This window comes from Scyliorhinus torazame, chromosome 16, assembly GCF_047496885.1.
Source record: "Scyliorhinus torazame isolate Kashiwa2021f chromosome 16, sScyTor2.1, whole genome shotgun sequence".
NCBI lineage: Eukaryota > Metazoa > Chordata > Chondrichthyes > Carcharhiniformes > Scyliorhinidae > Scyliorhinus > Scyliorhinus torazame.
In genome coordinates, this window is record NC_092722.1 from 1138265 (window position 1) to 1152725 (window position 14461).

Genomic DNA, 14461 nt, shown 5'->3' on the forward strand with positions numbered 1-14461 from the left:
TGGGGTTGATGCTACAATCAGGTCAGTCACAGTCTTATTGAATATGGAACAGGCTCGTAGGGCCAAGTGGCCTGCTCCTGCTCCTAATTTCATTTGTATAGATGTTCGGTTGTCTCCCCCTAACCACTCCCCTTCCTAACCATTTCCCCCTTTCCCTTAATAACAATATGACAAACACTAACCTTAACCCTAACTCAAATTTTAACCCTAATCCTGACAATAAACTTGAAATGAAACATCATTAGCTAACTACAAGGCGGCGAGAGTCTGCACATAAATTGCAAGTTCATTGGTGTTTCATTAAATGTTGAAATTAGGAAGATATCCAAACTGTGAAGCACTCAGAGCATCCCACTGGGAACCAATATTACAGGAAATCCATGCACGAACTGAGGGCATCCAGCAGAGGGCAGTAGAGTGGAGATGCTGATTGGCTGTTGCAGGGGAAATTTGCATACGTGCATTGTAGTCACCATAACTTGAAGGTGGTTTGTGGAGGAGCTGTTGTCAAGTGACACTTAAACCCAAAACAGTGTTTCTCCTCCCTACCCCCTCCTCTAACCAAAACAAACAACCGCTGTAAGGATCCCAGCCGAGAGGAAGGCTCGAGGGCAGGTGGAAGTAGAAAGAAGTTGAACCATGATGTCACAGCCTGCAGGTAAGTGATTGACTGATGACTGGTAAATAGTTTTTCTTTTCCCTGAGGTGTTATCGTGCGGGGCGCAGTGGTTGCTGAGTGAGTGCTAGCTGAGAAGAGGAGTACATTTTTTTTAAACTTACTGTAGGGAGTTTCCAATGAATCCAGTCAGAGTGGAGACAGAGTGACTGCTGGGTAAGTAGTAACGGTTTAAATTGTTTGCACAGGCCCATAACAGCTGATTGCTGTTTTCGTGTGGGGAGCAGTGGTTGCTGGTTAAGTGTTTTATTTTTAACTGTATTTAATTTGGGCAGTTTCTAAACCCTAGACACTACACTTGTAGAGTCCCCCACCCTTCCACCTCCTTTAACCTAAGGGGTAGAGTGAATAATAGGTAAGCTCTTCCTTTCTTTTTCTTTTTTCTTTTTTTATCTGGAGGGGATGGCAGGGAAGGTAGTGCAATGTTCCTCCTGCAGAATGTTTGAGGTGAGGGACGCCGTCAGTGTCCCTGCTGACTTCATCTGCGGAAAGTGCACCCATCTCCAGCTCCTCAGAAACCGCGTTAGGGAACTGGAGCTGGAGCTGGATGAACTTCGGATCATTCGGGAGGCAGAGGTGGTTATAGATAGAAGCTTCAGGGAGGTAGTTACTCCGAAGAATAAAGATAGATGGGTGACGGTGAGAGGGGCTGGGAGGAATCAGTCACCACAGGGATCCCCTGTGGTCGTTCCCCTTAGTAATAAGTATACCGCTTTGGATACTGTTGGGGGGGGGGCATACCAGGGGTAAGCCATGAGGTACAGGTCTCTGGCACAGAGTCTGCCCCTGTTGCTCAGAAGGGAAGGGGGGAAAGGAGTAGAGCATTAGTCATTGGAGACTCCATAGTTAGGGGGATAGATAGGAGATTCTGTGGGAACGAGAGAGACTCGCGGTTGGTGTGTTGCCTCCCAGGTGCCAGGGTGCGTGATGTCTCAGATCGTGTTTTCGGGATCCTTAAGGGGGAGGGGGAGGGGGAGCAGCCCCAAGTTGTGGTCCACATAGGTACCAACGACATAGGTAGGAAAAGGGATGGGGATGTAAGGCAGGAATTCAGGGAGCTAGTGTGGAAACGTAGATCTAGGACAGAGTTATGATCTCTGGGTTCTTACCCGTGCCACGTGATAGCGAGACGAGGAATAGGGAGAGAGAGGAGTTGGAACACGTGGCTACAGGGATGGTGCAGGAGGGAGGGTTTCAGATTTCTGGATAATTGGGGCTCACTCTGGGGTCGGTGGGACCTCTACACACAGGATGGTCTACACCTGGACCAGAGGGGTACCAATATCCTGGGGGGGGAAATGTGCTAATGCTCTTGGGGAGGGTTTAAATTAGTTCAGCAGGAGATTGGGAACCTGAATTGTAGCTCCAGTCTACAGGAGGTTGAGAGTAGTGAGGTCATGAGTAAGGTTTCAAAGTTGCAGGAGTGTACCGGCAGGCAGGAAGGTGGTTTAAAGTGTGTCTTCTTCAATGCCAGGAGCATCCGGAATAAGGTGGGTGAACTTGCGGCATGGGTTGGTACCTGGGACTTCGATGTTGTGGCCATTTCGGAGACATGGATAGAGCAGGGACAGGAATGGTTGTTGCAGGTGCCGGGGTTTAGATATTTCAGTAAGCTCAGGGAAGGTGGTAAAAGAGGGGGAGGGGTGGCATTGTTAGTCAAGGACAGTGTTACGGTGGCAGAAAGGACGTTTGATGAGGACTCGTCTACTGAGGTAGTACGGGCTGAGGTTAGAAACAGGAAAGGAGAGGTCACCCTGTTAGGGGTTTTCTATAGGCCTCCGAAAAGTTCCAGAGATGTAGAGGAAAGGATTGCAAAGATGATTCTGGATAGGAGCGAAAGCAACAGGGTAGTTGTTATGGGGGACTTTAACTTTCCAAATATTGACTGGAAAACGCTATAATTTGAGTACTTTAGATGGGTCCGTTTTTGTCCAATGTGTGCAGGAGGGGTTCCTGACACAGTATGTAGATAGGCCAACGAGAGGCGAGGCCATATTGGATTTGGTACTGGGTAATGAACCAGGGCAGGTGTTGGATTTGGAGGTAGGTGAGCACTTTGGTGATAGTGACCACAATTCAATTCCGTTTACTTTAGTGATGGAAAGGGATAGTTATATACCGCAAGGCAAGAGGTATATCTGGGGGAAAGGCAATTATGATGCAATGAGGCAAGACTTAGGATGCATCGGATGGAGAGGAAAACTGCAGGGGATGGGCACAATGGAAATGTGGAGCTTGTTCAAGGAACAGCTACTGCGTGTCCTTGATAAGTATGTACCTGTCAGGCAGGGAGGAAGTGGTCGAGCGAGGGAGCCGTGGTTTACTAAAGCAGTAAAAACACTTGTCAAGAGGAAGAAGGAGGCTTATGTAAAGATGAGACATGAAGGTTCAGTTAGGGCACTCGAGAGTTACAAGTTAGCTAGGAAGGACCTAAAGAGAGAGCTAAGAAGAGCCAGGAGGGGACATGAGAAGTCTTTGGCAGGTATGATCAAGGATAACCCTAAAGCTTTCTGTAGATATGTCAGGAATAAACAAATGACTAGGGTAAGAGTAGGGCCAGTCAAGGACAGTAGTGGGAAGTTGTGCGTGGAGTCCGAGGAAATAGGAGAGGTGTTAAATGAATATTTTTGGTCAGTATTCACACAGGAAAAAGACAATGTTGTCGAGGAGAATACTGAGATTCAGGCTACTAGACTAGAAGTGCTTGAGGTTCATAAGGAGGAGGTGTTAGCAATTCTGGAAAGTGTGAAAATAGATAAGTCCCCTGGGCCGGATGGGATTTATCCTATGATTCTCTGGGAAGCTAGGGAGGAGATTGCTGAGCCTTTGGCTTTGATCTTTAAGTCATCTTTGTCTACAGAAATAGTGCCAGAAGACTGGAGGATAGCAAATGTTGTCCCCTTGTTCAAGAAGGGGAGTAGAGAAAACCCCGGTAACTATAGACCAGTGAGCCTTACTTCTGTTGTGGGCAAAGTCTTGGAAAGGTTTATAAGAGATAGGATGTATAATCATCTGGAAAGGAATAATTTGATTAGAGATAGTCAACACGGTTTTGTGACGGGTAGGTCGTGCCTCACAAACCTTATTGAGTTCTTTGAGAAGGTGACCAAACAGGTGGATGAGGGTAAAGCAGTTGATGTGGTGTATATGGATTTCAGTAAAGCGTTTGATAAGGTTCCCCACGGTAGGCTACTGCAGAAAATACGGAGTCATGGGATTCAGGGTGATTTAGCAGTTTGGATCAGAAATTGGCTAGCTGGAAGAAGACAAAGGGTGGTGGTTGATGGGAAATGTTCAGACTGGAGTCCAGTTACTAGTGGTGTACCACAAGGATCTGTTTTGGGGCCACTGCTGTTTGTCATTTTTATAAATGACCTGGAAGAGGGCATAGAAGGATGGGTGAGTAAATTTGCAGATGACACTAAAGTAGGTGGAGTTGTGGACAGTGCGGGCGGATGTTACAAGTTACGGAGGGACATAGATAAGCCGCAGACCTGAGCTGAGAGGTGGCAAATGGAGTTTAATGCAGAAAAGTGTGAGGTGATTCATTTTGGAAGGAATAACAGGAAGACAGAGTACTGGGCTAATGGTAAGATTCTTGGCAGTGTGGATGAGCAGAGAGATCTCGGTGTCCATGTACATAGATCCCTGAAAGTTGCCACCCAGGTTGAGAGGGTTGTTAAGAAGGCGTACGGTGTGTTAGCTTTTATTGGTAGAGGGATTGAGTTTCGGAGCCATGAGGTCATGTTGCAGCTGTACAAAACTCTGGTGCGGCCGCATTTGGAGTATTGCGTGCAATTCTGGTCGCCACATTATAGGAAGGATGTGGAAGCATTGGAATAGATGCAGAGGAGATTTACCAGAATGTTGCCTGGTATGGAGGGAAGATCTTATGAGGGAAGGCTGAGGGACTTTAGGCTGTTTTCGTTCGAGAGAAGAAGGTTAAGAGGTGACTTAATTGAGGCATACAAGAAATGAAATGAAATGAAAATCGCTTATGTCACGAGTAGGCTTCAATGAAGTTACTGTGAAAAGCCCCTAGTCGCCACATTCCAGCGCCTGTTCGGGGAGGCTGGTACGGGAATCAAACCGTATGATCAGAGGATTAGATAGGGTGGACAGTGAGAGCCTTTTTCCTCGGATGGTGATGTCTAGCACGAGGGGACATAGCTTTAAATTGAGGGGAGATAGATATAGGACAGATGTCAGAGGTAGGTTCTTTACTCCGAGAGTAGTAAGGGCATGGAATGCCCTGCCTGCAAAATAGTGGACTCACCAATACTAAGGACATTCAAATGGTCATTGGATAGACATATGGATAAGGGAATAGTGTAGATGGACTTTAGAGTGGTTTCACAGGTCGGCGCAACATCGAGGGCCGAAGGGCCTGTACTGCGCTGTAATGTTCTATGTTCTAACTGTTAATGTTTCCAATGTTAATAATCAGGAATGCTGCCTCCTTAGACTGTTAGCAGGAATATCTCCTGTTTACATTGTACCCCCAGGCATCAATCCCTGTTATTACTGCTGCAGAAACACAGATAGAAGTCAGGCCTGTCCAAGAGTATGTGCCATTGTACCAAAGACGTGCTCGGCTGAGGGGCTTGAAAGAGTGAGAATGGAATCAGGGCTGGAGTGGGTCAAAGTGGTCCAGGTTGTATTGATTTGTATCAGCCGGTCAGTCACGCTGACCAGAGCTCAAAATACTGCCAGTCTTTAAGAAAAGCTTGGTGAAAGGAGTATGTGTTGGAGGAGGAGAAATGGAGAGACAGAAGGACTTAAAGAGGAAATTTCAGAGCCTGTGGCTTAGACAGCTGACAGTCCAATGACTAATGATGGAGCAAGGAGACAGGTGGTTGAACAAGAAACTAGAAATGCTGGATTGACAGGAAAAGACAAATATCAGACCAAATAAAACAGGAGCATTGAATTAAAAGCAGGAAATTCAGGAAATACTCAGCCGGTTCGGCAATATCTGTGGAGCGAGAAGCTGAGTTACTGTTTTGGGATAAACTTTAATCAGAAGCTGATTGACCTGAAACATGGGGCGAAATTCCCCCATGGCCTCTGCTGGTGGGATCAATGGCAGAGGGAGGGGGTGTGTGCATGACCAATCCACCTAACCTGCACATCTTTGCACTGTGGGAGGAAATCCAAGCAGACACGGGGAGAACGTGTAGACTCCGCACAGACAGTGACCCAAGCCGGGAATCGAACCTGGGACCCTGGAGCTGTGAAGCAACAGTGCTAACCACTGTGTTACCGCGCTGCCCTTCAAGAAGTGTTTGTATTCATCTCCAAGGAGCTTTAGACTCACCCGCTTGTATACGCTTGATGAAAGTGGATGATGATAGTTTGCAAAGCTAAACAAAGATGTGGGGCTTTTGCACAGTAATGTCCACAGAAAGCATAGGTTTTCTTTTTCCTGGCCACTTTGGAAGCTGTTTTTGGCTCGGTCATCTTCAAAGTTCCTTCACTGTAATCCACAATGTGGTCTGGACATTTGGCACTCATCATGTCTTCTAAAGTAGCTCTGACCTCTCGTGGTGCAGATAAAGTTTTGGTTGGTTAACATAGAACATTAGAGCGCAGTACAGGCCCTTCGGCCCTCGATGTTGCGCCGACCTGTGAAACCACTCTAAAGCCCATCTACACTATTCCCTTATCGTCCATATGTCTATCCAATGACCATTTAAATGCCCTTAGTGTTGGCGAGTCCACTACTGTTGCAGGCAGAGCATTCCACACCCTTACTACTCTCTGAGTAAAGAACCTACCTCTGACATCTGTCCTATATCTATCTCCCAGCACAGTTAATGTGCTCAATACGTTGATTCTATCTGGTCTGATTAACCGCACATTGTTCAAAGCTTGCTGAATCTCTCCAGCTGAATCATCCACAAGGAAGTTGGATTCCAGTTATGTTTATGCTGTATTCACCATGCTGTGAATGTGTGCTCCTGCTTGTAGATGAGTCTGTACTAGAACAGGTACTAGACATTTGGCAAGGACTTGTGACAATAATTTCTGAATCTCACTGACTGCACATGTATGGCCAAGCAAAATAATTTAAAGGGCCCTCCAGATTTAACTGATTTAAAAAAAAAATATTTCACAGGAATTGGGCCAGCATTTATTGTCCATCTTTAATTGCCCTTGAGAAGGTGGTGAGGAGCCATATTCTTGAGCCACTGTAGTCCATGTGGTGTAGGTACACCCACAGTGCTGTTAGGGAGGGAGTTCCAGGATTGGGACTCAGCGACAGTGAAGGAACGGCGATATATTTCCAAGTCAGGATGGTGAGTGATTTGGAGGGGAACCTCCAGGTGGTGGGGTTCCCGGGCATCCTTGGCATGCTAGGTGGCGCAGATTTGGAAGGTGCTGATGAATAAGTCTTGGCCAGTTGTTGCAGTGTATCTTGTAGGTGGTATACACGGCTGCGACTGTGCGTAGGGGGTGGAGGGAGTGAATGTTTAAGGTGATAGTTGGGGTACCAATCAAATGGGCTGTTTTGTCTTGGGTAGTGTCAAGTTTATTTAGTGTTGCTAGATCTGCGCTTATCTGGGTGAAAGTATTCCATCACACCCCTGACTTGTACCCTGTAGATGGTAGACAGGCTTTGGGGAGTCAGGAAAGGTGTTGCTCATTGTAGAATTCCCAACATCTGACCTGCTCTTGCAGCTATGACTGGCCTGCTTAGGTTTCAGCCGTTTCTTGATATCACGCAGAGTGAATCGTATTGGCTAAAGAGTGACATCAGTGATGATAGGGGCCTCTGGAGGAGACCGAGGTGGATCATCCACTCGGCACTTCTGTCTTTTGCACATATGTTCTGGGTTCCTCCATCATTAAGGATGGCGATATTTGTTGAGCCTTCTTCTCCAGTGAGCTGTTTAATTGGCCACCACCATTCACGTCTGGATGTGCAATCGCTTAACTCTGTCTATTAGGTAATTTGGACATTCTACATTCTCCTTCCGTGTACCCAAACTGGCGCTCCCGGAATGTGGTGATTAGGGGCTTTTCACAGTAACATCCTTGCAGTGTTAATGTAAGCCACTTGTGACAATAAAATTATTATTATTCTTAGTTGCTGCTTATGCTGCTTGGCACACAAGTAGTCCTGAGTTGTAGCCCCACCAGGTTGACACCTCATTTTTCAGCATGCCTGATGTTGTTCCTGACATGCTCTCCTGCACGCTTTATTGAACCAGGGTTGATTCCCTGGCTGGGTGGTAATGGTAGAGTGGGGGATATGCTGGGGCGTGAGGTTGCAGATTGAGTTTGAATACAATTCTGCTGCTGCTGGCCCACAGCGCCTCATGGATGCCCAGTCTCGAGCTGCTAGATCTGTTCAAAATCTATCCCATTCAGCACGGTGATAGTGCCACACAACACGATGGAGGACATCCTCAATGTGAAGACGGGACTTTGTCTCCACAAGGACTGTGCGGTGGTCACTTCTACCGATATTGTCATGGACAGATACACCTGCAGCAGGTAGATTGGTGAGGATGGCATCACCACCTGCTGCAGACCCAGTTTAGCAGCTATGTTCTTTAGGACCCAGCCGGCCAATCCACCTAACCCGCACATCTCTGGACTGTGGGAGGAAACCGGAGCACCCGGAGGAAACCCACGCAGACACGGGGAGAACGTGCAGACTCCTCACGGACAGACACTCGACGTCGGCATCGAACCCGGGTTCCTGGCGCTGTGAGGCACGGACAGATGGCACAATGCTGGATCGGCAGGAATCTCCGGCACTAATTAGCCATTCTGAGGGACGACTTCAGTTCTGTTGCATTCTTAGACACAGGCACTCCCTTAACTAATTCCACTTTGTCTTTGAATGGATGCAATCCATTACCATCCACTGTGACCCCGAGATACAGAGCATCACTGTGACCCCGAGATACAGAGCATCACTGTGACCCAGAGGTACAGAGCATCACTGTGACCCCGAGATACAGAGCATCACTGTGACCCCGAGATACAGAGCATCACTGTGACCCCGAGATACAGAGCATCACTGTGACCCAGAGGTACAGAGCATCACTGTGACCCCGAGATACAGAGCATCACTGTGACCCCGAGATACAGAGCACCACTGTGACCCCGAGGTACAGAGCTTCACTGTGACCCCGAGATACAGAGCATCCCCACTGTGACCCCGGGATACAGAGCATCACTGTGACCCCGAGATACAGAGCATCACTGTGACCCCGAGATACAGAGTTTCCCCAATGTGACCCCGAGATACAGAGCATCACTGTGACCCCGAGATACAGAGCATCACTGTGACCCCGAGATACAGAGCATCACTGTGACCCCGAGATACAGCGCATCACTGTGACCCCGAGATACAGAGCACCACTGTGACCCCGAGGTACAGAGCGTCACTGTGACCCCGAGATACAGAGCTTCACTGTGACCCCGAGATACAGAGCGTCACTGTGACCCCGAGATACAGAGCGTCACTGTGACCCCGAGATACAGAGCATCACTGTGACCCTGAGATACAGAGCATCACTGTGACCCCGAGATACAGAGCATCACTGTGACCCCGAGATACAGAGCATCACTGTGACCCCAAGATACAGAGCATCACTGTGACCCCGAGATACAGAGCATCACTGTGACCCCGAGATACAGAGCTTCACTGTGACCCTGAGATACAGAGCATCACTGTGACCCCGAGATACAGAGTTTCCCCACTGTGACCCCGAGGTACAGAGCGTCACTGTGACCCCAAGACACAGAGCATCACTGTGACCCCGAGATACAGAGCATCACTGTGACCCCGAGATACAGAGCATCACTGTGATCCCAAGATACAGAGCATCACTGTGACCCCGAGATACAGAGCATCACTGTGACGCCGGGATACAGAGCTTCACTGTGACCCTGAGATACAGAGCGTCACTGTGACCCCAAGATACAGAGCATCACTGTGACCCCGAGATACAGAGCATCACTGTGACCCCGAGATACAGCGCATCACTGTGACCCCGAGATACAGAGCATCACTGTGACCCCAAGATACAGAGCATCACTGTGACCCCGAGATACAGAGATCACTGTGACCCCGAGGTACAGAGCGTAACTGTGACCCCGAGATACAGAGATCACTGTGACCCCGAGATACAGAGCATCACTGTGACCCCGAGATACAGAGATCACTGTGACCCCGAAGTACAGAGCGTAACTGTGACCCCGTGGTACAGAGCGTCACTGTGACCCCGAGATACAGAGCATCACTGTGACCCCGAGATACAGAGCTTCCCCACTGTGACCCCAAGATACAGAGCATCACTGTGACCCCGAGATACAGAGCATCACCGTGACCCCGAGATACAGAGCATCACTGTGACCCCGAGATACAGAGCATCACTGTGACCCCGAGATACAGAGCATCACTGTGACCCCGAGATACAGAGCTTCACTGTGACCCTGAGATACAGAGCATCACTGTGACCCCGAGATACAGAGCATCACTGTGACCCCGAGATACAGAGCATCACTGTGACCCCGAGATACAGAGCTTCACTGTGACCCCAAGATACAGAGCATCACTGTGACCCCGAGATACAGAGCTTCACTGTGACCCCGAGATACAGAGCCTCACTGTGACCCCGAGATACAGAGCTTCACTGTGACCCCGAGATACAGAGCATCACTGTGACCCCGAGCTACAGAGCATCACTGTGACCCTGAGATACAGAGCATCACTGTGACCCCGAGCTACAGAGCATCACTGTGACCCTGAGATACAGAGCATCACTGTGACCCCGAGATACAGAGCATCACTGTGACCCCGAGATACAGAGCATCACTGTGACCCCGAGATACAGAGCATCACTGTGACCCCGAGATACAGAGCATCACTGTGACCCTGAGATACAGAGCATCACTGTGACCCCGAGATACAGAGCGCCACTGTGACCCCGAGATACAGAGCATCACTGTGACCCCGAGATACAGAGCGCCACTGTGACCCCGAGATACAGAGCATCACTGTGACCCAGAGATACAGAGCTTCATCAGCTGCAAACGTACATTTTTGTGTTTTAAATATATGCCAGGCTCTTCAAACCTCCTGAGGACCTCCTCCAGGTTTGTCCCGTGCTCTTCCAGAGATGCACGTGTAACTAAGACATCATCCAAGTATACCAGCACTTTGGGGATTCCTTGTAACAGACCCTCCATAATTCGCTGGATAATTGCACAGGCTAACGAAGTCCCAAATGACAATCGAGCGCACTGATATCACCCTTGTGGGTTTTTATTGTAACTAACATTTTGGAGTCTTTCTCCGGCTCCAGCTGTTGAAAGGGTTGACTTAGGTCTAGCTTAGTATAATTGAGGACCCTGCTAATGTAGCGTATAGGTCCTCTCTCCTTACAACGAACAAAGAACAAAGAAATGTACAGCACAGGAACAGGCCCTTCGGCCCTCCAAGCCCGTGCCGACCATGCTGCCTGACTGAACTAAAATCTTCTACACTTCCTGGGTCCGTATCCCTCTATTCCCATCCTATTCATGTATTTGTCAAGATGCCCCTTAAATGTCACTGTCATCCCTGCTTCCACCACCTCCTCCGGCAGCGAGTTCCAGGCACCCTCTACCCTCTGTGTAAAAAACTTGCCTCGTACATCTACTCTAAACCTTGCCCCTCTCACCTTAAACCTATGCCCCCTAGTAATTGACCCCTCTACCCTGGGAAAAAGCCTCTGACTATCCACTCTGTCTATGCCCCTCATAATTTTGTAGACCTCGATCAGGTCGCCCCTCAACCTCCGTCGTTCCGGTGAAAACAAGCCGAGTTTATTCAACCGCTCCTCATAGCTAATGCCCTCCATACCAGGCAACATTCTGGTAAATCTCTTCTGCACCCTCTCTAAAGCCTCCACATCCTTCTGGTAGTGTGGCGACCAGAATTGAACACTATACTCCAAGTGTGGCCTAACTAAGGTTTATACAGCTGCAACATGACTTGCCAATTCTTATACTCAATGCCCCCGCCAATGAAGGCAAGCATGCCGTATGCCTTCTTGACTACCTTCTCCACCTGTGTTGCCCCTTTCAGTGACCTGTGGACCTGTACTCCTAGATCTCTCTGACTTTCAATACTCTTGAGGGTTCTACCATTCACTGTATACTCCCTACCTGCATTATGTCTGGCATTATTTCAGTTTACTATTAGTTTGTAACCTCCGCAGATGCTGACAGTGAGGTCTGGTTTCAGGACCCACTTCTCTCTGGAATATTTACCTACTATAATATTTACAGAGAGGCTGTTGGAATTTCCCACCTTGGACACTAACTATGTCCAGCCAGTTCAGTTTTATTTGTTTTAGCTAGTCCTACCCCATGAAACTGTCCCTCAGTCACCCTGATGGGGAGCTGAGCTGACTGGTTCCTAGAAGATACAGGTGCAGAGGTTGTCCCCAGTTTTAATTTTGTGTCTCTCCAGTGTACATTGTGAAAGTAGCCTCAGAATGGCTCATATTTGATGGTTGCTCTTCTTTCTGGAGATGTAGGAATGCTCTTTCGCCTATGACGGTGGCCGCAGTACCAGTGTTGACCTCCATTTTCAGCGAGCGGCCATTGACCGTGTGGAAGCCTCGGGACCCTCCTTTAGTTCCTCCACCATCTTATTTGGAGGGATTGTTTTTATCGTTTGTAGTTTCACTCGACAGTTTACTTGAAGCTGCCCTTTTTTCCTACATTTGAAGCAGATAAAATTTTTGCATTTCTCTTGGGCGTGGTTTCCCCCATGCCAAAAACATGCCTCAGACCCTGATGCTGAACCATTCTTCTCAGGCTCCGCTGTGCCCGGACTGTTCCCAGTCGCAGCCAAATTCCGCCACAACTGGTTCACTTCATTCTGCACACCTTACCACTCACTAAGCTCAGCGCACTCAGTCACTTTCCATCTCCACTGCTTTTCCCAGTGAAATATTGGTTTCAGCAAGCAGTTTCCTTTGGATATTGAAGCTGCTGATCCCACAAACCAAACGATCCCTCAACATGTCCCCTAATGCAGGCCCGAACTCGCAGTGCACGGGGTCTGACCATGAAGCCAGAGACATCCTCTCCTGGCTCCCCAATAACAGAGCGGAATTTGGGCCTTTGCAAGATAATGGAAGATTGGGGGGGTGATAATGATCCTTAACTAAATTGGCCGACTCAAAGGTTTTTGTGCCTGAAGCTTCGGATGATGTCAAACTCCTCACCAGACTGTAAGTGTATGGGGCCACAGGTTGTCAGCAGCATCACCATCGCCTTGCCTCACTCATTATTTTGTTTGCCGCGGAACAGATAATGCAGTCTTTCAATGCACTGCCTCAACTCTCGATTTTGGGGTTGAATGGTTTCATTTTCTCAAAGTGCGGCATCTCTAACGGAGTCTGTACCTTCTTCCTTTGGACTTTGAGCAATCACTCTCCTCCGGTTAGTCCTCGTCGCCAGAGTAACAACTCACGACGACTCAAGGTGGCAAGTAATGAACGAAAGGATTTATTAACAAACAAATGTTTTAGCAGCACAACTATGCAAGTCCACTCCCAGCAACGCCCTGGCTCCAACTGCCCACCCTCCAGTCCCAGGTTTGTGAGCTCGCGCTCCAATGGCTCTAGCTTGGGAACGTGGCCTGCGAAGAATCATCCATTAAGGGGGCCTCACTTTGGTATTCATTTAATCACAAATTTCTGTTATCCCTTCTAATTCTGTTTCTCCTGAGGCGTTTAGAGGTTCTCTCATTATTTCATCTTCACGGGCCTTTTCCAGGACTCAGCAATTTAAAGCGTTGTTTGTCTATATTTTGAGGACTCCCTCAATTTGGGTCAATATACTATTCACTTTTATATTCTGTCCATCTTTTTTCTGCTGCATCCCTTTCAAACAATATTCCATCAGCTTTTTACCCATTATCTGTTGTTGTCCCTTTCATTCCGTCAAAGATTTCACTTTCTGATATTTACCTCTCATTTTATTGCTTACTTTCCAGCTCCAATACTTCATCCCACGTCTCTGACACCATTTCTCTTTACCCTCTGTACATGTTTCTTCATTTACTTTTCAATTTCATCATGTTTAGGTGCGTTCCTCTTCTTCCATCTTTCTTTCACCTTGCTAGGATCTCGTTGCTCATCCACCCTTGTCTCTTTCTCTTTTCCGTCTCGGAAAGATGTTCTCTATTATCTTTCATGTCTTTCCATTTGCTTTCAATTTCTGGTTCTGAAACATCTGTTTATTCGGATTCTTCAATCCTGAGACAATCATACTTGTTTTTGACTTTTAAGAGTCAATGTCTCTCATTTTCTCATCCTGTCAAGGCCATAACGAGACAATGATCTGAATTTATATCCACCCTGGGATACATTGAAAAATGTCGTTTCAGCATCACATCATCTATTTGATTTCTATACACGTTGTCTAGTCTTTCCGGTTGTTTGAAGAAGGTTTTTGTCCCCATCAGATCATTTTCTTGTGAAAATTATATCATCGTCTCTGCTCTTTCATTTCTCAACCTGAGGCCATATTGGATGGCTTGTGATCTCAATGTTCTCCACCAGCTTTAGCATTTCTGTCACTCATTACAATTACCACGTCAGTTGATTTGATCATAACACATCAGGATGTCACCAAAAAATGTCTCTATTTCCTGCTCAGGTATAAACTGCATGAAAACCAAATCAAAAGGCTTTCCTTCAATTTTAATCATAATCACTCTTCCTGAGATTGGCCGGTAACTTTGAACTAATCTCTTGTATCTTTTAT